Source organism: Lissotriton vulgaris, chromosome 10, assembly GCF_964263255.1.
Source record: "Lissotriton vulgaris chromosome 10, aLisVul1.2, whole genome shotgun sequence".
NCBI lineage: Eukaryota > Metazoa > Chordata > Amphibia > Caudata > Salamandridae > Lissotriton > Lissotriton vulgaris.
This window is the reverse complement of record NC_141698.1, coordinates 663,359,925-663,382,040: the sequence shown is the minus strand read 5'-3', so window position 1 is coordinate 663,382,040 and position 22,116 is coordinate 663,359,925. Positions and strand designations below refer to the sequence as shown.

Here is a 22,116-nt window from a genome sequence, read left to right as displayed (position 1 = left end):
GTTGCTGGAATAAATGGATTGCAACCATTCCAGTGAGTGCTCTTTTCTACCCTACTGAAGAAAAAGGAGCGTTTGAGATTCTATCTATCTATCTATCTATCTATCTATCTATCTATCTATCTATCTATCTATCTATCTATCTATATATCCAACAGAAGGACAGGAACCCTTTTGGGAGCAACCACACAACGAACTCAGTAATGAACGCCTTTATTTTCAGGTACTTGCCAGCAGGCTTTCAAAGGTGAGGTCTCTTATAAAATCATACGCCAAATGCATTTTGAGAGCAAGGGCTCTCTTCGTCAGTGGCAAAGTTAATTCAGCTGCTGAGGCTCTCCCCTTAGTAATCAGTCCCTGCCCTCTGGGCATCAGCAAACAGTGGTGTTTCTGGGATCTGGAGTCCTTTGTTAAAGGTGGGGTGTGTTTCAGCGAAATGGATGCAAATAAATCCACAGTGGGTAAAAGGCACAACTCCATTGTCAGCCTGCCAGAGTGCATCTCCAACAGGTGGGAACCTTGGAGCTTTGAGATGGGGATATATATATATATCCATCTCATCCTTCGTGACCGAAAGAAATGGGTCGCACTCTTGCAGCAATATTAGGCAAAGTTAATTTATTCTTAAATCCATTTGTCAGGAACACAGACAATCAACGCGTTTCGGTATTTCGTAATACCTTGCTCACGGACATTGATTAGTGTTCATCACTAAAAAACATTTTCCATATAGTTACAATGAACACTGTCAGATGTTTTTTCCTGGTGAATGCTGGAGGAGAGATAACTGATAAAATATAGACTGATTAAGCCTTTAAACTTGCAATACTGCCATAGAAAAAAAGGCTACCTATAACCAACAGACATGAGAAGGAAAAGACAGCCTAATCTGCAATCACTGAGAAGTTTAAAAAAGGGACTTGCACCTTTAAGGACACCAGAGGTACCCCATCCCACAATGCACTGCGGTGGCAGTTTGCCTGAGTGGGTTTTATTTTCTGGCTCATTCAAACAGAATCTCTGACTGAACACCTCGGGTGTTTTTTGTTCACATTAAAACTTGTTCCAAATTCTTTTCAGCGCTTGTAAAAGATTACTACGTAATTGTTTGTCACTTCTTCTGTCAAGTGCACATTTCTTTCAGGAATTCGGATGGAATTTTCAGTCCGAATGCATGCTCTTTACCAAATGTCCATCCTGTGGCAGAAAGATGGCGAGCTCCAATGCCCACAATACTTATGAGGTGTTTCTCACCTACACACCTCACTAAAGGGTGTGAAATGTGCAGCAAAATGTCTAACAGAACCCAAAAGGTCAGATAATGTATAATGGATTAAGACATGAAAGCAGATCAAGAGAGGATGAAAATAAAGAATGGAGCATTTCACCCTTCCCCAGAAAAGCGGCAGAGGACAGGTATTGTCCACCAGAAAAGGAGATCTGTGATCAGACATTCTCCCTCCCAACACTGACATCACTCTCGACACCGTTTGCCGACGTCAAGGACATTGCTGTCGAAAGGTTTGGCATCATCGTTTTGGCTTTGTGGAAAAAAAAATAATGCTCAATTGTTGTTTCTTTCTGCATTTGTCCAGGAAGGTTTACTTCTGCTTAGTTTTTCGGTGATTATGAAGTATTCAAATATTTCAAGTACCATCCTGTCCTATTTGGAAGACTAAATCCTGGTCACTGTCTTTTTAGCAAAGGTAGTCTTCACTTCATTCAGCATCAGAGGAAGCATGTGTTGTGGGACAAGACTCAAGACTAAAACTATATCACTCTTTGACCATCTGGACACTTGGAGGAAGACTACTGTTGCTCATGGCCTCGCTGTTCAAGTCTTCTTCATCATCTGTGCCTCCTTCAGGTTCTTCAAGAGGCAGGTAGGCATCAAGGACACCCGAAGTAATCTCCCTTGGAGAGAAGGAGTCACTTCCCGGCATATGAAGTCACTGCAACAAAGCTGACCAGTATGCTGTGCCGGCTGTCCTAGGGACTACCTGAGGCTCAACAACACAGGTGAGGGTTCTGCAACTCCCTCGAGACCGGACCTGTCCTCTCTGCAATTTTAAGGCGAGTATTCCTCGTCGGAACCACTGGTACTGAACCCCTTTGCACGGCGTCGACTTGACGTTGCCCAGGTTTGTTGGCTCTGAACTCCAGACATCTTCAGGCTACAAGAAGCTGCAGCCTCCAGCATCTCTTTGATCCAATATCAGCGTCCTCAAAGCATCCTCTGCACTGTGGGCCTTCACCTTTGGTGAGCTGCTCGAGGTCCTCTTGCGACTCCTGTGCCTAAGGCCTGTGGGTCCTCCTGAGGGTCTTCTACTGCTTCAGTAGGCTCCCCTGCTTGCTCGGGCCCTGCTCTGACTGTCCTGCTGATGTTGAGTACCTTGGACCTTGCTGGTCCAGACGTTGCTCCCTTGGTATATTCCTGGGTTAGGCCCGTGAAGTGAAGTAGCTTATTTCCTACACTGTCGTCAAGAATAACATTTCCAGGCTGTGACCTTTTGCATACATTTGCACGCACTACAATGTTGGATTTGTTTCTCTGAAACGAAATTTGTTTTACATCTAGCTTCGCACAACATTTTCACAATGCTCTGATCATCATGTACACAGTCGCATTCCTTACTACGTACAGATGTCATCACTATCTTCATCCACGGGCCAACAGGGATATCTCCATATCCACAATATCGCTAATCTAATACGTACATCGCAAGGCTGCTTTCTATTATAGAAGATAAGCATCCAGATATATTAGTAGAGTAGGTACTTTCGATGACAAAGAGGGTCCTTGCATGCTGAAAAATCACCTTGCAGCAACCTGACATCTCGTTAGGGGTGTCCAGTTTGTCACCAAGAAGGGGTCCTTCCCCCTATCCCATCCGGTATTGGATCATCCCTTGGGGGGATTCTTGGCTCTACACCAACAAACACTCTAGGTACACTTAGATTAGGGTCCGCATAGTATGATAAAGCTAGATTTCTACCTTGTATATATGCATGCATATATACAATTGTGTTGCACCACGGTGGAACCATATCTACTATTTACGCTTGTTCTACAAGTTACTACTTGTGTAACCATCTATCTGTAAGAGACATTAGTTAGTGATAGATTCCTTACCTTAGAATATCCCCAGGCGTCAAACTGGATCCGGAAAGTTTTGCTTAGCAGTACCCTTGCGCATCAGTAGGTGGCATCCATCGCTGGCGTCGTATGCGCCGAGGACATCACGGAGGCTACTTAGGCGCCACCCATGGGTGCTGGCGTTAGTTCTGTACACAACTGTCCGCGCCAAGAACGAAGAGCCATGCAAGAAACTGACCAATGGTGCATTGAAACTATGGCCCTGAAAGGGGTGACCTTAACCAGGGTAATCAATTAGCAGGATGGGAGGGGCGGTAAGGAATCTATCACTAACTAATGTCTCTTACAGATACATCATTACACAAGTAGTAACTTATGCATCTGAAAGAGACATTAGTGATAGATTCCTCACCTTAGAATAGATACCCCAGCAATACCAACCCCAGTGGTGGGTCTGCGAACTGAATTACACTAGAAAGTCAAGGAGAACAGAACAGCCAATGAAGCCATCTCTCCGGACTGGACTGACCAGGCAGTAATGCTTGGTAAATGTGTGCAGCGAGGCCCACGTAACTGCCTGACAAATGTCCTGCAAGGGAACGCCACGTCCCAAGGCAGTAGTGGCTGCCGGTGCCCTGGTGGAATGGGCACGCAGCCCCACAGGAGGCTCCTTCTTAGCCAACGAGTAACAGGCTTTGATGAAGAGAACGACCCACAGAGAGGCTGATCAGGAAGGCCGAAATATCGGAATCATAGCCTGAATATCCCAGATTCGCTGCTCGGGAGGCTAAACCCGAAACCGCTGCAAATCCAGAATCGCTCCGATAAAAAGGAGCTTCTGAGAGGGACTCCGGTGCGACTTTGCAACATTGATGGAGAACCCCAGCAAATGCAGGCGGTTGGCCGTAGTCTGAAGGTGGGTGACGACTGCCTGGGGCGAGCCCGCCTTCAACAGCCAGTCATCGAGATAGGGGGAAGAATGACACCCTTGATCTGCGCAGGTGAGCTGCAACCCCCACCATCACTTTCGTGAACACGCGAGGGGCGCTGGTAAGGCCGAAAGGGAGCACAGCAAACGGAAAATGCTCCTGGCCTACCATTAAACGCAGGGTACGTTGGTGGGCCGACAGGATGGGGATGTGAAAATATGCGTCCTGCAAGTCCAACGCTACCATCCTATCTCCAGGGTCAAGGGCAGCCAAGACCTGAGCCAGAGTCAACATCTTTAACTTCTCCTTCCGGAGGAAGCGATTGACGGCCCAGACGTCCAAATGGGGTGCAAGCACCCTTTGTCCTTCTTGGGGACCAAAAAGTAGAGGGAATAACAGCCACGTCCTACTTCTGGCCCAGGAACGTGCTCGATGGCCCCATATCTACTATTTACGCTTGTTCCACAAGTTACTACTTGTGTAACCATCTATCTGTAAGAGACATTAGTTAGTGATAGATTCCTTACCTTAGAATATCCCCAGGCGTCAAACTGGATCCGGAAAGTTTAGCTTAGCAGTACCCTTGCGCATCAGTAGGTGGCGTCCATCGCTGGCGTCGTATGCGCCGAGGACATCACGGAGGCTACTTAGGCGCCACCCATGGGTGCTGGCGTTAGTTCTGTACACAACTGTCCGCGCCAAGAACGAAGAGCCATGCAAGAAACTGACCAATGGTGCATTGAAACTATGGCCCTGAAAGGGGTGACCTTAACCAGGGTAATCAATTAGCAGGATGGGAGGGGCGGTAAGGAATCTATCACTAACTAATGTCTCTTACAGATACATCATTACACAAGTAGTAACTTATGCATCTGAAAGAGACATTAGTGATAGATTCCTCACCTTAGAATAGATACCCCAGCAATACCAACCCCAGTGGTGGGTCTGCGAACTGAATTACACTAGAAAGTCAAGGAGAACAGAACAGCCAATGAAGCCATCTCTCCGGACTGGACTGACCAGGCAGTAATGCTTGGTAAACGTGTGCAGCGAGGCCCACGTAGCTGCCTGACAAATGTCCTGCAAGGGAACGCCACGTCCCAAGGCAGTAGTGGCTGCCGGTGCCCTGGTGGAATGGGCACGCAGCCCCACAGGAGGCTCCTTCTTAGCCAACGAGTAACAGGCTTTGATGAAGAGAACGACCCACAGAGAGGTGGTCTGTTTGTGCACGGGCCAACCTTTTTTGGCAGCCACGTAACCACTCATCCACCCGTAACTGCTGTTTGCACGTCAGATAAAGTAAGAGCGCATGTTTTGGGTCCAGCGGTGGAGCATCTCCTCCTCTTTGGAAGGGTGCGGAGGCGGAAAGAAGGTGGGCAAAGTGATGGTCTGCTCGATGTGGAAGGGCATAACAACCTTTGGTGAGAAGGAAGGACGGGTCCGTAAAACTACCTGTCCGGATGAACAGAAAGGAAAGGAGGTTTTGAAGAAAGGGCCTGGAGCTTACTCACTCTTCTGGCAGAGGTGATGACTACCAGGAAAGCAGTCTTTAGAGTAAGAAGACGCAAAGGACAGTTATGAAGAGGCTCAAAAGGAGCGCACATCAGATATGTCCAGACAAGGTTTAGGTCCCATTGAGGCATTATGAACAGCACAGGAGGAAACCTGTGCATAATGCCTTTCAGGAAGCGATTAACAACTGGGGACTTAAAAGAGAAGGCTGATCAGGAAGCTGCAGAAAGGCGGAGATGGCAGAAAGAAAACCCTTGATAGTGCTCAGAGCAGAGCCCTGCTGGGCCAAAGAAAGAAGGAACAGAAGAAATTCGGAAAGAGGGGGAGAAAGGGGTTGCACAAACTTATCTGTGCACCATGCCACAAACTTGTTCCACCTGCAGGCGTACATCGTTTTTGTGGAGGTACACCTGGCTGCCAGAATAACATCACAGACTTCAGGAGGAAGATCGAAAGCTGTCAACTGTCACCGCTCAATCTCCGCGCATGGAGGTGGAGGCTGGACAGGTTCGGGTGGAAGACCGTCGCTTAAGATGCAGTCGTATCGCGGGATCGATCGCCATGCTGAGTTGCTCGGGATACCAGTATCTTCGTGCCCAACCCGGAGACACAAGAATGACCTGGGCCCAGTTGCGCCTGATCTTCAGCACTCTGGGCAGAAGTGGTATAGGCGGAAAGGCATACAACAGACCGCAGCTCCACTCGCAACTATAAGAGTCGCTGAGGGAGTGCAGCCTTGAAAATTCAAATGCGCAGTACTGATGACCCTGCACGGTCTCTTCGGTTGCGAAAGAGAACTCTTGATTGTGCCCAGAACAGAGCCCTGCTGGGCCAAAGAAAGAAAGAACAGAAGAACTTCGGAAAGAGGGGCAGACAGGGGATCCACAAACTTATCTGTGCACCATGCCACAAACTTGTTCCACCTGCAGGCGTACACCGTTTTTGTGGCGGTACGCCTGGCTGCCAGAATGACATCACAGAATTCGGGAGAAGGATCGAAAGCTGTCAACTGTCACTGCTCACTCTCCACGCATGGAGGTGGAGGCTCGACAGGTTCGGGTGGAAGACAGTCTCCTACTGCTGCGACAGAAGATCCTCCAGAAGAGGCAGTCGGATTGGGGGATCGATCGCCATGCTGAGTAGCTCGGGATACCAGTATCTTCATGCCCAATCCGGAGACACAAAAGGCGTACAACAGACTTCAGCTCCACTCGCAACAAAAAGCGTTGCCGAGCGAGTGCAGCCTTGAAAATTCCAACACGCAGAACTAATGACACTGTGCGTCTCTTCGGTGGCGAATAGATCTAACCAAGGCTCTCGCCACTGCAGAAAGCGACCTTGCACCACGTCTTAGTTCAGACACCATTTGTGATCCATCAGGCACCGGCGGCTGAGTTCGTCCGCCCTGGCGTTCAGAGAACCTGCCAGGTGTTGAACCACCAGGGCGACGCCCTGGTGTTCCAGCCATGTCCAGAGGTGTACACAGGTCCCACTGCAAAGTCCACATATGCCATCTGGCATGATGCACTAGCAGGATGCAGGAGGCCATCAGGCCCAGGAGGCAGAGGGTCATCCTGACAAACCCGGGATAAAGGCCGAAATATCGGAATCATAGCCTGAATATCCCAGATTCGCTGCTCGGGAGGCTAAACCCGAAACCGCTGCAAATCCAGAATCGCTCCGATAAAAAGGAGCTTCTGAGAGGGACTCCGGTGCGACTTTGCAACATTGATGGAGAACCCCAGCAAATGCAGGCGGTTGGCCGTAGTCTGAAGGTGGGTGACGACTGCCTGGGGCGAGCCCGCCTTCAACAGCCAGTCATCGAGATAGGGGGAAGAATGACACCCTTGATCTGCGCAGGTGAGCTGCAACCCCCACCATCACTTTCGTGAACACGCGAGGGGCGCTGGTAAGGCCGAAAGGGAGCACAGCAAACGGAAAATGCTCCTGGCCTACCATTAAACGCAGGGTACGTTGGTGGGCCGACAGGATGGGGATGTGAAAATATGCGTCCTGCAAGTCCAACGCTACCATCCTATCTCCAGGGTCAAGGGCAGCCAAGACCTGAGCCAGAGTCAACATCTTTAACTTCTCCTTCCGGAGGAAGCGATTGACGTCCCAGACGTCCAAATGGGGTGCAAGCACCCTTTGTCCTTCTTGGGGACCAAAAAGTAGAGGGAATAACAGCCACGTCCTACTTCTGGCCCAGGAACGTGCTCGATGGCCCCCTTGGCCAAGAGAGCCATAACTTGCTACTGGCCGGGGGGATAGACTTGAAGGGGAGGGAGTAGCACCTCCGGACGAGCTGCAGCACCCACTTTTCGGAAGTGACAATACACCAATCGGGAAGGTGATGACTAATCCTGCCACCCACTGGCGTGGGGTGCGACCCGAAGCTCAGAATAGGAAGGCTTTGAGGTAGACGTCACGGGCGGAGGGGGACGGAGCCTCACGTTGGCCCCCAGAGCCACCTCGGTGGCCTCCGCACCCACGAGCATGCCGAGTCGGGTTCTGCACAGGCTTTTGACTGAACAAACTGCCAGAGGTGCCTCTTCCATGGCCACGAAAGGAATGAAACGTGTACGTGGCCGGGCGCGTAGTGGAAAGGCCAAAGGACTTGACCGTAGCTCGAGAGTCCTGAAAAACGCTCCAGTGCTGTGTTGGACTTATCACAAAACAGGCGAGCGCCATCAAAAGGCATGTCCAAGAGCAAGCTCTGAACGTCCAGGTAGAGTCCAGAGGACCGCAGCCAGGCATGGCGCCAAAGCGCCACGGTCGTGGAACTTGCCCTACCGAGGGAGTCCGCGGTGTCCAAGCCACAACGAATGGTGAATCTAGCCACGTCCTTACCCTCAGCCACAGCCTGAGACAGCACAGTCTGACCTTCTCCGGGCACCGAGGCAACACCTCAGCCATGGAATCCCACACCAGGTGGCAATAGTGACCCAGAAGGCATGCTCTGTTCACTATCCGCAGTCCTAAACTGGCCGAAGAGAACAACAGCTTGCCAAACTGCTCCAATTTCTTAGAGTCCTTATTCGGCAGAAAGGCACTCAGACGTAGAAGCTTGAATGACCAGACTTTCAGGTGTAGGATGAGTAGTCAGAAAGGCAGGGTCACCCGGCACCAGGAGAGGACGCCTGGCGACGTTCTTATCCACAGGGACCCCCGTGGAGGTCCATGACGAAGTGCCCAACCACATTAAAACATTTCAGAATGGACCATAACTTGATAGCTGAATACTTGATATACTGCTAAACAGTACAGATACACTGCTAAACAGTGCAGACCGGGTCTGTGTACCCAAACCAGTCTTGACCGGACACAAATTAATGTACCCGTCTAGATGCGTCCCCAGCAACGGTACTCACCGGGAAGCACGGAACGGAAGGCCTCGGAAACTCGACACAGGACTGGACCGGACTGGACTCGACTCGTGACGTAGATACTTCGGAACTTCGGAACTGGTGGGCCTCTAGACACCTCGGACCTTGCTCTCTCGGCTGGGCTCTGGTCGGGATCCTCCGCACTCCTCACCGCCTCGTCTGGGTGTCGATCGCAGCCTCAGTCACCTCCGTTGGCCTGAGGGAGATACAGGAAATCCTGCGGGTACGCGTAGTTGTCCGTCACGGCTGTGGCAGGGGGCTAGGCCTGCAACGCACCGCCGGCGCGTAAGGTGGGGGAGGGATCCCTGTTCGGGCGCCAATTATGTGGTAAAATGAATTTACCTATGCTGAATTTCTATGCGGTAAAGTTCAATAAAATAACTCAATAAAAAAATGAGAGGCAGAGTCTGTGGCATCTGAGTTTATAAGGGTTTTATTCCATAATATGGAATTGGTTCGAACCAGGTATCATGTTCCATCACCACGAAGGGATAGACAGTGCTTTATTAACAGAGTACAATATATATAGTAAATGCATACAATGGTGATGGATACAGAAGGCGTAACAGCTGAGAGAAAAGAGATAAGAACACATGTGCGTAACAGAAGGCGTGCACGAGGGCGTACACGGAGGTGTGTGCTAGAGACGTCACATGAAAGTGTCACAAGTGGGTGGATCCATAGAGGAATCCTGCAGTGTCAGCAGAAATATATGGCTGGATGCGCGCGCAGGCAACATGACGTGTGATTGACGTGGAACTGGAGGGTGAAGGGGACTTGACATTTAGCTCTACATGAGGAGACAGAAGTCTGGAGTGTCAGAACAACCTAATCCCAAATCATATCTGGTATCTAATGTTTGAGGAACTGTATTACCTAGAGGAAAAGGTCTCTCGGTCAGAGGCTATTCTATACTGACTGCTAGTGCATGCATATGTGACTACGTGTAATGCGAGGGGCCATGGGCCTACCATGGTAACGGGAGCAATGATTTACTTGCACGGAGACAGAAAGGCCGGGCCCTTTGCTCTGCAGCTGGGGAGATGTTTTCCTAAATCACTAGACAGGAATGTATTTTCGAGGAGCGGAGCAGATAACTTGAAGGCAAAATACAGTCTTGGCAGGCAAGCAGGCCGAGCCGGGCACCGCTCGCCGCGCAGGGAGTAAGGCAAGGGTCACAGATGCATATCCAGGCTGCAGCTTTCAGAGGCAGAAGGCAGAGAGGGTTCGATGGCAGAAATCAGGGCCTAGCTCGCCAGAGCCAGGAAAACGTGAAAGTGCACCATGTAAAGACGGTGGCAAGGCATACTTAGGAACGGAATTATCGACCCATTCATGGTGGATCTGAAAGAGGACATGTTAACGTTGGACGCAAATGTATTTGCGTCTTCATAGCTGGTTGTGGAGGGAACATACATGTACTTGAAGCACGTACATGGAGCCGTTGGGGTCTACGTTAGGGGACACAATTGACCATAAAAATTCATATTACCTCACTTCGGTGAGGGCATCATTAAAGGGTAGCAGCGGCTCCGATGAAATGGACGCTGGCTGGAGCACCTCAGTAAGGAGATTTGTCTTCCGGGTCACCATGGGGAGATAGAGGTTAAGGACCTCAGTAGCCCAATGGAGCACCACCGTATACGAGGCGCCTTCCTCCATAGTGGGCGGGGGAGAGGCAACCCCGGATCAGGAGTCGTCGTCGAGGCCGCCGGCCTCCTCTAAGTCGTCCACCCAGTTCTGCTCAGAATGACACTGACGAGCACACTGTCACACGTCCTTTTCTTCAGCGCCAAGACACCCATGGGCATATGAGCGCTCTATAAAACCACAAATCAAATTCAAATCAAACGGGTCCTCAGACCCTTCCCAGTCATACTCCTCCACCGGCGCTGTAGGCAAAGGCCTCGGTTGTGGGGCAGGGACAGGTGAAGGAATAAACTACGTCAGGGTCCCAATTCGGATCCCAGGCGGGGACAAATCCCTCCGGGAACCGGGGCAGAGGCAGAACCAGCGGTATCCACTGTGGCGGAAGAGCAGAGGGCGGTGCCGGGAGCGGAGCCGGCAGCATGGGACCAGAGGCCAGAGGCAGGGGCGCAGGATCCTCCGGAGCCGCTGGGGTCACTGGGGCTGGATCAGCCGAAGGAGTCAACAGACCAGCAGGATACAGACACGGGACCGCGGGGCCCAAAGGCGCACCGGCGGGAGCCAGAGGCCTAAACCGGCGGTCCATGGCAGCAAGGAATTCTTGCATTTGTGCGGGATTTGCTGATGGACTCGGTATTGTGGGTAGGCTGCAGGACTCCCAGGCTCCAAAGGAGCAGCAGGGGCAGAGCCCCTGTCCCCCTCACCTGCATCCGGGGACCGACGGGGGGACGCCGGAGAGCGAAAATGCTTCTTAGACTTGTTTTTGTGCCGTCTCTTACCCGAATCCGAGGGGGAAGAGGAGTGGTGGTGAAAACTCCACGAGCGGTCACAGGAACGACCACTGGATCTCGAACGGCACAGGGTCGAGTGCCAAACTTCAAATTACTTCCGGTGCGGTTCCCTCAGGGCCTTCGGGGCCAAAGCCCTACAGTCCGGACAGGACCTGGAGTCATGGTCGCGCTCCAGGCAGTAGAGACCGACGTCATGAGGGTCCGCCACCAACATATTGCGACAGCAGGTCCCGCAAAACTTAAAACCAGGAATTCCTACTAGCACCAGAGAAAACCAACACGAGACAAAAGTCTAAAAAAGATAGCAAATAAATGACTAGGGTACGTGTTCTAACCGGATCTGCACTTACTGGTGTGGAAAAAGAAAGAACTGACACCAGAACGCACGGGTGGCGCATAAGTAGCCTCAGTGACATCAAATCGGTGCATACTGCGCCAGCAACGGACGCGGAGCCGCCGGACGCCACCTACTGAAGTGCAGGGGTACTGCTAAGCAAAACTTTCCGGATCCAGTCTGATGCCTGGGGATTCTCCAAGGTAAGGAATCTGTCACTAACATGTCTCTTTCAGATATCACATTTATCTGGTTCAGTCTAATAATCATTGCAGCACACATTATGCAAGAATAATGTTGGTTCCATAAATATTATTGAAAGCACCAGACTGTGTATTCTCTGTATATTCCTCTGAGAAAAGTAAGCACAAGTGACTGAGCAAAAAGGTTCTGTAATGTTTCCACAATCCCTGCGGGGTCAGGGTTGTCATGTTCAGTGTTTACCAGAAATAATTCACTCCCTAGTAAAGTTGGGGGTAAGTGGGGTTGGGGTGGGCTTACGGTGGCACTGTGAGCTAGGTTGTCTACAGGCCAACATATCCTGCGGGGTGTTGATCAGTCTCAACCCCAAGCCCTCAGTTTAGGTTGTCCAAATAATGCGCAGGTCCTACGAATTAGTAGGAACTACACAACGCCAGAGTGCCAGTTGCGGCTACCAAGGCTTGTTGGTGCTCTTGCCGGCCACTGACCACCTAGTTACAGACATCCAACATCCTGCACAGCTCCTAGTCTTCCACTGCGTCACATGGTCCTCACAGCTGCAGCGACAAGGTCACAGTATACTCTTCTGAACCTCCCGACATTGGCAGGCATTGTGTCTTCGTGCCTCCTGGTCACAACCAAGTGGCATAGACTCTTTTCCCTCTGGTTGCAGGTTCTTCACTTCCAGAATCCACCCTTGGATTCCACCGGACATATTCACGGTCCTCTCCAGAGGTATTTTTTTTTTTTAAGTATTCCATTGTCTAAGGAGGTTTCCCACGCTCTGCACCCCTATGCACCTGGCTTCCCTGGTGTAAGTAACCTCGCTTTCGGGACATCCACGGGTGGGGTGGCTCTCCAACCTGCCGTCCTCCAAGGGAATTCTACAGGGTCCTCTGGGAAGGGTCCTACTTATGCAAAACTGTAACTTCTCCATTGACTTCTATTGGGCAGGCAGCTGTGTTCCCACTCTGCACACAGCCTTCATGGGGCTCCTAAGTACTTACCTTGTGTGATTCCATGCGTTTCAGGCTCTTCTGGTCCAAGACCGTCCCCCTTTGCAGTTTGCATTCCTCTCTTTATATATGGTTTGGTCTCCCCCTGGCGACCGCTGTATTTTGTGCTACTTACATGATTGAAATTAAAGTATTTTGGTGTATAGTATTAATATCTCCAGGTAGGAGAAATACCAATGTGTTAGTTTGTGTTCTGTAATAAATAGAAGTATTTTTATATAAACACTGTGTGGTTCTTTTTCATTTAACTCACTCTACTGACAAAACTAGTAAAACAAGCTGCTTAACTACTTCAAGATAAGACTGAAGGCTGCTCTCCACAGCTAACACTTTGAGAGCAGCCTATGGTGATCAAAGACCACTAAAATCACCATAAGGGTTGCCTGCATTAGTGCAAGGTGCATCACTTAAGTGTGCACCACAAACTAAGCCAGCCTCCAACAGAATGTAGGCTGCATATTCTGTCTCTTTCTTGATTTTCTTTGCAGGCCTCTCAAGAAAGGTAAAAGTCTAAACTTAAGAAGATATATCGAAGTGATTTGGGTTCCCCACACGTGGGCGTGACTATTCAGTGCCTATGACTATGAATAGAAATCTCCTACGAGAGAAGTGAAGTTTCCAACCCAATAAGTTACTGTACTTATCACCCAGTGTAGAAAGCTGGCTCTTTTGTGATTTATCAATAAGTTGATATACCAAGTAAAGAGTCCAGGGGTTCCCTTAAGAGTGGACAGGGGCTTGCTATGCAATCCCATAGTGCTCTATTAGGGGGTAGAGTATTGAACAGCCTTAGGCTTAACACAGAGGAGTGCAAGATATTTGGAAATACACACATTGATTAATAAATGACAACACAACTCAAGAAGAAGCTCCATACTGGGAGAAAATGGGGTTCTGTTGCAGTATCTCCCACTTTTTGACTGGCTTTGGATGCCATTTTGACTGTGGAGTACTGGGTCCCTGCAGTCCAGGTTCCCAGTAAGAGCTTTTTCCATAAAAACAGGTCCACAATTGGTATTTCGAACCCACCTGCAAGTCCCAAGTACGTTGTACACTGGGTACCTAGGGCATGGAGGCAGAAGAGGTCCCCTAGGACCATGCTACTGCCCCCATAAGGAGATCAAAATCACCAAGTCAACATGGCACACTGCATGTGTACCATTCCAACTAGCACTGCCTTAAAATATAGGTAAGTCACCCCTCTAGCAGGCCTTACCAGCCCCAAGGCAGGGTGCACTACACCCCAGGTGTGGGCATGTATACATAAGCAGACATGCCCCTGCAGTATTAGTGTCTATTCCTTAATATTGTAAGTGCCAGAGAAGCCATAGAGAGTACATGGGCAGGAAACTTGACAACTCTAATTACCCAGCATCACAATGACTTCACTGAACCCTGGAGTGTTTGGTACCAAACAGCTCCTTGTAATAAATCCACACAGATTCCAGTGTGAGATTTATTAAAACATGTACTCGGATGGCACCCTAGAACCTACAGACCCTGGTGTGAGAATGACTGGTTTTAGGCAACCTGCCACACACGTTTCTGGACCTCTGGGTAAACGTCATCTGCTCTCTGGGACCAGAACAAAAGGGGAAAGGGAGGTGTCACACCTCCTTCCCCCAGGATGGACAAGATCTTGAAGGGGAAGCTTCAAAGGCCTGCCGCCTTTATAATGCAACCCCCAGCCGCTACTGCTAGCATCAGATAGCGGCCCCGGGTTTACACCCCAACTTTGGGTGGGAAAATCTAGATGGGCTAGGATGGTAAGAATAAGAGGCATGTACACCTGTGCTAACTACACCACTCAGGTGGAGGAGGCGAAGTTGAGCACACTTCACAGTCCTCACCATCTTGAAGATAAGGGAACCCCGTATAAATCAGGGCTAGGTCTATGCCCCCCTGCCACAGGAGGGTGGCATAATAGTGGGTGTAGTCACCCTAGGTAAGGTGCCCAATGGCCTTACCTGCTACTACCCGTAAAAGCCCCCTAAATTTAGTGGGCTCCCCCAGACCTAGAAACTAGATCTGTGATGACTTAAAAAGAAAGAAGATATCCCTAAAGAGAAGACTAATGACGACAAAGGACTTGGCCCCAGCCCTACAGGCCGGTCTCCAGCTTCTACGAACTTGTGACCAGTCTTGCAGCCAGCGACCTCAGAAAACTCTGGGAGGACTGTTGCTTTCGAAAGACTCTAATCTCCCCCGGTGTTACGCCTGCAGCCTGTTTCCAAAAGAAGAAACTCTATTAAAAAGCATTGGGCGCACAATGGGAATTTTGCACCCGGCAGCCCCTGTTCCTCTGCTGGTGTATGTTTAGTACTGCTTTGTGGCCCACCTGTGCTTGCTCTAACCCCCAAAGCTTGGACAATGCAACCAATCTACTTACCTGCAAGCAGTGTGCCTCCAGGCACCCCCAGTCTCTAATGAAAAGGCTTGGTCCGAACAAAGGCTTTGCCCTTGGCAACCTGTGCCTCTGGTGGTGCAGTTTTGGTACTAATCTGACCCTTGCTGACCTTTGGTCCCAAAATGTTGGAAGTGTATTACTACCTGTATAACCGCAATTTTGTTTTCCCAATAGGAAAACATTAAACTTTTCAGAAAACATTCAAGTGTCGATTTTTAAAAGTGAAAAGTATTTTTATTAAAAAACATACTTACCTTATTACGAAGATCTTGGTCTTAAAATAAAATACTAACAAAGGATATTTTCTAAAATCGATGTGGATCTCCTTTTTAAGTCGAGTGTCCATTATTGCTCAATGTTGCTCAAAAAATCTTACACTCCTCTGTGCTAGGCCTAAGGCTGCTCGTCCACACTATCACTAATAGAGAACTCTGGGTTTTACATTGAGCCCTGTACACTTTTGAAGAGCCCCTTAATTCTGTGGACAGTATAACCACCTAGTGGGCATAACATATACAAAGCCAGCTTCTTATACACCAATTTATAAAATTAGCAAGTATCTTAATATACATTTAGGCATCAGAGACAAATTATTCAGGTAAGTACGTTTTCAAATATAAATTCTTTTCACTTTAAAAAATGGTCACTTAGTGCAATTTCTGAGTTATGCAATGTTATCCTATGGAAGGAAATACAAATTCTGCAAACAGGTACAGTATATTGACTTACAGGACCAATACCCAAGACTTAAGGTGAATGGAGGGGAAGACTTAAGGTGAAGGTGAAGGCAGCACCAACAGTACACCCACCACCAGTGGCATGAGGGCAACCAGGTGCAAGTCGCGGGGAGGGCGGAATTAAGGCTACAGGTGACGTCGGGAGTCCTGGAGGGGAGAAACTACAATGAAATCGAGAGCTAGAGGGATGGAGAACATTTTTGACACCAGTGGCCCACTTCAACCCAGGCCGGAGGAGACTGGTGCAGTGGTGGCTTAGTGTGTCGGGTTTTGGAGGTTCCAGAGACCTTAGAGTCTTCTCTTTTGGAGATTCTTTAGAACTGGCCCGCTAGTCAAAGGAGGCCTTGAGTCTTTTTCGAAGGCAGGCAGCTCTTCCAGGTTTCTGGAGTCTCAACTGCAGGACAAGTCAACTTTGGTGCAGTTTTCGACAAGGGATGCAGACGGGCCAGCAGGGTTGGTACCAGGTCATCTGCTTCTGTGGCCCTTTGGTGTCCACTCTTCTTACGTCATCAGGATCTGCTTCCCTGGGGACAGGGGCTCCCCTTAATACTAAATTTAGCGGTGTTGGGGGACAGAGGATAGTAGCCAATAGGCTACTTACCCTTGGGTCCACTATGCCCCCTATATGACCACTTTCTATGAGAAGGATAAGTTACTTAGCTGTAATCCTAGTTCTCTTCCAGGGGTATCCTCGTCAAAGTCATGAGCACTAAATAATCCCACCCATGTGCAAGGACCCCAGAAAATATATGAAAATTATATATACACACACATACATATGTACATATACACATATATACACATGTACACATACGTACATATACATAAACACACACACACATATACATACACACATATATACATACATACACACACATATACACATATACACACACACACACACAGACACACACAGACACACCATTTTATCACCAATCAATGCAGCCTCCCAGAAAAAAACACACAAGGCTAAGCAATACTCTGAGACCTTATCTTTGCAACATAACACAAACCAACCAGGAGGACCAAGAGACACTTGAACTACCTTAAATAATAAATAAATAGCAGAAAATAAAAAACAGGCATGGTTAGCCCATAGGCTGCTTTGGAAACTTAACATGGAAAATTAAAGCAAATGTAAAACATCAAAAACTGGCTCCATGCCTTTGAGGCAGCGATGACCCCGAGCTTTCCATCATGCCTTAGGGGTGACAGTTAAGTTAGTTGTTCTTTGCGGAGACCCAGAGGTCAGGGCACAAAGAGATGACATAATTCTGGATCATTAGCCCGGGGAGGTGGGTGGTTTATGACTGATGAGGATGCCCATGGAAAATAACTAGGATTACAGTTAAGTAACTTATCCTTCTCTTCCAGGGGATCCTCATCATTAGTCAAGCACTGAATGGAATAGCAAGCCATTCTCTACTCCTGCCGGCAAATGACCACTGTAAATGACCGCAACATCGAAAACTCACTTCAAATGACTTTAGCATTGAAATAAATTCCTCAAGGAGCCTTGGCCTACTTGAGTATATGTTCTAGAATCAGAGTCGAGACAATAGTGTCTCGTGAAAGTATGTACCGATTTCCAAGAGGCTGCTTGGCAGATCTCAGCAATCGATACATTGTGCAGAAAAGCTATTGTAGCTGCCTTTCCCCAAGTGGAATGCGCCTTGGGAGATGCCAAATGGGGTTTATTTGCCAATTGATAAGCCAGATTGATGCATTACACGATCCATCTAGAGATGAAAGCTTGCGGGCTAGGAAACATGATCTGATGGAACTATAGTTTAAAAATAATTGATCAGATTTCCTAATAGTCTGAGACTTATCTAGATAGAATTTCAAATCTCTTTTAAGGTCTAGAGAATGGAGAGACCTTTCAGCTGGCTTAAATGGATTGAGAAAGAAAGAAGGCAGTGAAATGGTTTGATTAATGTGATAATCCGACACCACCTTTGGAAGGAGGGTGGGTTCTTAAAACTACTCTGTTGTGGTGAAACACTGTGTACAGTTCCTTGGAACAGAGAGTCTCAATCTCGCTCACCTTATGAGGTGATTTGATTGCCACCAAAAAAGGCGCATTTCCATGTAAGGTGCTGAAGGGTCGCTTTGTGAACTGGCTCAAAGGGAGGACCCATAAGCTTAGAAAGAACCAGGTTCAACTCCCAGGGAAGTGAAGGAGGCCGGACAGGGGGAAAAACTTTCTTTAAACCCTGAAGGAAATCCTTAACCGTCTGGAGCTTGAAGAAAGAAGTTTGAGTAGGAGACTTTCTGTACACCATAATGGCAGTCAGGTGTACCTTTATGGAAGCAAATTTTAGACCAGACTTGAAATGCAGGAGATAAGGCAAAATGACCTCCTCTTGCCCACCACAAATAGAACCTTTTCCATTTAAAAGAATAGGAATGTCTTGTGGAAGGTCTTCTCGACTCAAAATGTTCATGCAGTCCTGAGGAACAATTAGGTGGCCATACTGGAGGACCTCAGGAGCCATGCTGCCAAGTTCAGCGATGGAAGTTTGGGATGATAGATACTCCTGTTCATCTTGGACATGAGTTCCGGTCTGCACGGAAGCCTTCTGTGTGGATATTTCGAGAAATGCAGAAGGTCCGGGTACCACCACTGCTGTAGCCAGTCTGGTGCTGTTAGTATCATCCTCGTTCTGAAGTGTGGGAGCTTGGTTTTGGTTATGACCTTCAGGACGAGAGGAAGAGGAGGAAAAGCGTAAACAAAGGTTCCTGACCAGCCGTTCAAAAGGGCATTCCCTATCGATCCTGGTCAGTAAAACCTTGACGCGAAGGTGTGGAATTTTGGTTTGGATCGTCCGCAAAGGTATCGATGGTTAGTTGACCACATTGTTGAAAAATGTCTGCCACCACTTTGTCGTGCAGAACCCAGTCTTGTTGATTGTCGAAGTGACAACTCAAGGAGTCCGCTTGAGATTTTTTTTTTTTTTTTTAAATAGATTTTTATTGCAGATAAACAAGGGGCCAATGTACAATCTGTCGGGGAGCACAATGATGCATCACAGCTGTTGCTACACATTGCCCTGGAGGGACACAGCCATTTAGCCCACACCGCGGAGGTCGGGCGGCGAGCATGATCGATGTAGTATGTCTACCCACAATTGCCCAGCTGCAATCGGTCATAGGCGTTCCAAGTTTCAGCATTTTTAATTTGAAAACGCACTCCCACCCCCCCTCCCTCTCCCTTTGGTGAACGGAAGAAAACTCAATTTAAAGTCCTTCAATGTATACATAGACGAAAAGAAATGCATCAGTTACGCATCCTTGTCCCTCCCTCCCTCCTTCCCAGAATCAGGCAAGGACCCCCAGTCGTTCAAGGCCCACAGTAACGGGTGACTCACTGTTTCTTATGTGATCAACATTATGTAGTCATGTCCAAACCTATACCCCTGCGGTCTAGGAGTTGTGTCCCACCTCTCCTTCCATTACCAACCCTTCTACAGTCCCCCATCCAGCCCGTGATAGTGTCTCCATTTGGACCAAACTTTCCGGAATTTTTGGGGGCAGCCCCTGGCCTTATATGTGACCCTCTCTGCTGCCATATATAGGTCTAAACCTCTTCTCCACTCCTCCAGGTCCGGGGGTGCTGGTGCTCCCCAGTGTTTTGCAATATCTCGTTTGGCAACAACCAATGCCAGAACTAGGAAAGTGATTAGTGGGCGGGTCAGGTCGACCTCGTTCGTCATTCAAAGCAACGCTAACTTGGGGTCAAGAGGGATGGAAGCTCCGAGGACGTTCTCTAATTCCCCAAATATCCGAGCCCAATATCTGTGTATTACATCACAAGTCCATATAGTGTGAAAGAAATCTCCCTCCTCCTGTAGGCATCTAAGGCATCGCGAGTCCTCTATTCTCCCCATCTTGCATAGACGCACTCTATCAAAGTATGTTCTATGGAGAAAGTTAAATTGAATAAGTCGTAGTCTAGATTTGATAGCCACTTCCCGAGGATGCATCAGGACTATCTCCCAATCTAGGTCCTCCATCTCTCCCACCAGTTTTGTTAAGTCACCCAGCATGTGATTAGTCAGTGTTTTATAAGTAAGGGAGACCGCCTTTCCCACCATTTGCTCTTGAAGAAGGCTCCCCTCCAGTGGCGCGTATTCAGGAATATCAGTAAGTGTGATATTTTGGGCTATCCAGGCATGTCGTAGTTGAACATATTTGAAATGCTGCGTATTATTTAACCCGAACTCTGCTTGGAGAACTCAGAACGACTTCAACTCCCCCCTGGCTATTACATCCCCTATGGTGGAGATGCCGATGTCGTCCCACCTCCGGAATCCTCGTAGTTTATGCAGCTCGTGCAACCATTGGCAGTGCCACAGCGGTGTCTGCCGTGTGGGTTTCTTTTCCCAGCCCATGCGTCGTGTAGCTTTCATCCATGCCCTAAGCGTTATAGATGTGGCAGGGAGAAGGTGGGCCCCCCTAGCGCTCCCATAGAGATATTGCAGTATATTATTGGGTGCTAGTTTAGTTCTTTCTAACGCGTAGGTCGGGTGCTCTGCCGGCGCGTGGAGCCAGTCATTAATCGGGGTCAGATGTTCCACCCAATATAGGCCTCTAAATTGGGGGAGTGAGATTCCTCCACTATACTGGTGCCTCTGTAACGTAGACAGGGCCACCCTAGCCTGCTTACTCAGCCAAAGGAAGGATCTCAAATCTGCGTGTATCCTGGTGAAGACCGCCACTGGTAGTGGGTAATATTTATTTTGTAGGACGTATAGGAATTTCGGTAGAATGATCATTTTGTACATGGCCGCCCTGCCCAGAAGTGTCAAAGGGAGCTGTCGCCAGCGGTCCATATCCGCCATTGCATTAGTGAGGATTCGTTCCAGGTTTCTTCGGAACGAGAGGGTCGCATCCGTCGTTATATAAACCCTGAGGTATTGGAATCCCTTGGCTGTTGTCAGGAGTTCCTCTGGTAGTCTTCCCCACTGATTGCGTCCCCTCGGATCATATAGTACTGTGCCAATTTATAGTGTGGCCCGCCATCCCTCCGTATCACTCTAATTCTTGGAAGAGCTCCGGCACAGTGGTCTCCGGCTCGGTAATGTAGAGCAAGACATCGTATGCGTAAAGCGAGACCTTTTCAGGGTTCAGTACCGTATCACCAGTGGTAAAGCCATGAATGTTTGTATTGTGCCGGATTCTGGCCGCGAGCACCTCAATGACGAGCGTAAAGAGAAGAGGGGATAGGGGACAGCCCTGTCTAGTGCCTCTTTGGATTTGGAACTCACGTGAAAGTATCCCGTTGACCTTCACCCTGGCCCTCGGGCCGGTATAGAGTAATCGGATCCATGCAATAAACTTTGGCCCAAAACCAAACCTCTGAAGCACTGCAAACAGAAAGGGCCCGTGAACCGCATCGAACGCCTTTTCGGCATCCAGAGAGAGGAACCAGTGTGGATCACTTCTCTCCTTCACCTCTTGGAGCCAGTTGTGGGCTCTCCTGAGATTCAGCTTCGTTCCTCTATCCGGCAAGAAGCCTGATTGGTCCATATGCACTAGGCCCGTGATGACCGCCCTCAAGCGGACAGCCAAGATGGTTGCCAACAATTTCACTTCCGGTATGAGTAGAGATATCGGCCGGTAGGAGGCACAACTCTTCCGCGGCTTGCCCTCCTTATATAGCGGGATTATTGTGGCCATAGTGAGATCTGGTGGGAGTTCTCCTTCCTCGAAGGCACCAGTGAGGAGGCCCTTAAGATGGCGGGTCAGTAGGTCTGCAGTGTGTTTAAAAAGCTCTGCTGGGAAACCATTCGGGCCTGGGGTTTTGCCCTGTCGAAGCCTGGCTATGGCGCTCGCGATGTCGTCAGTCGTTATGTCCGATTCCAGAACCTCCATGTCTTCCGGGGGGAGGACCGGTAAGGTGGTATCATCCAGGTATTGGAGGGCCACTTTGTGCGTCGCTAGGTCTCGAGCTGCGTAAAAGGTTTCATAATGGGTAGCAAAGGCCTCTGCTATCTCCGTGTCGGTGCTGACCTCATTACCCTCAGCCATATCAATACTATCTATCCACCTCTCAGCTC

General features: G+C 49.0%; 1 protein-coding gene across 2 annotated transcripts in view; it reads right to left on the bottom strand.

Moving 5' to 3' along the window:
- Positions 1–22,116, bottom strand: part of DNAJB6 (DnaJ heat shock protein family (Hsp40) member B6) — a 510,499-nt gene that overhangs the window by 326,527 nt on the left and 161,856 nt on the right. The gene's annotated exons all lie outside the window — the stretch shown is intronic.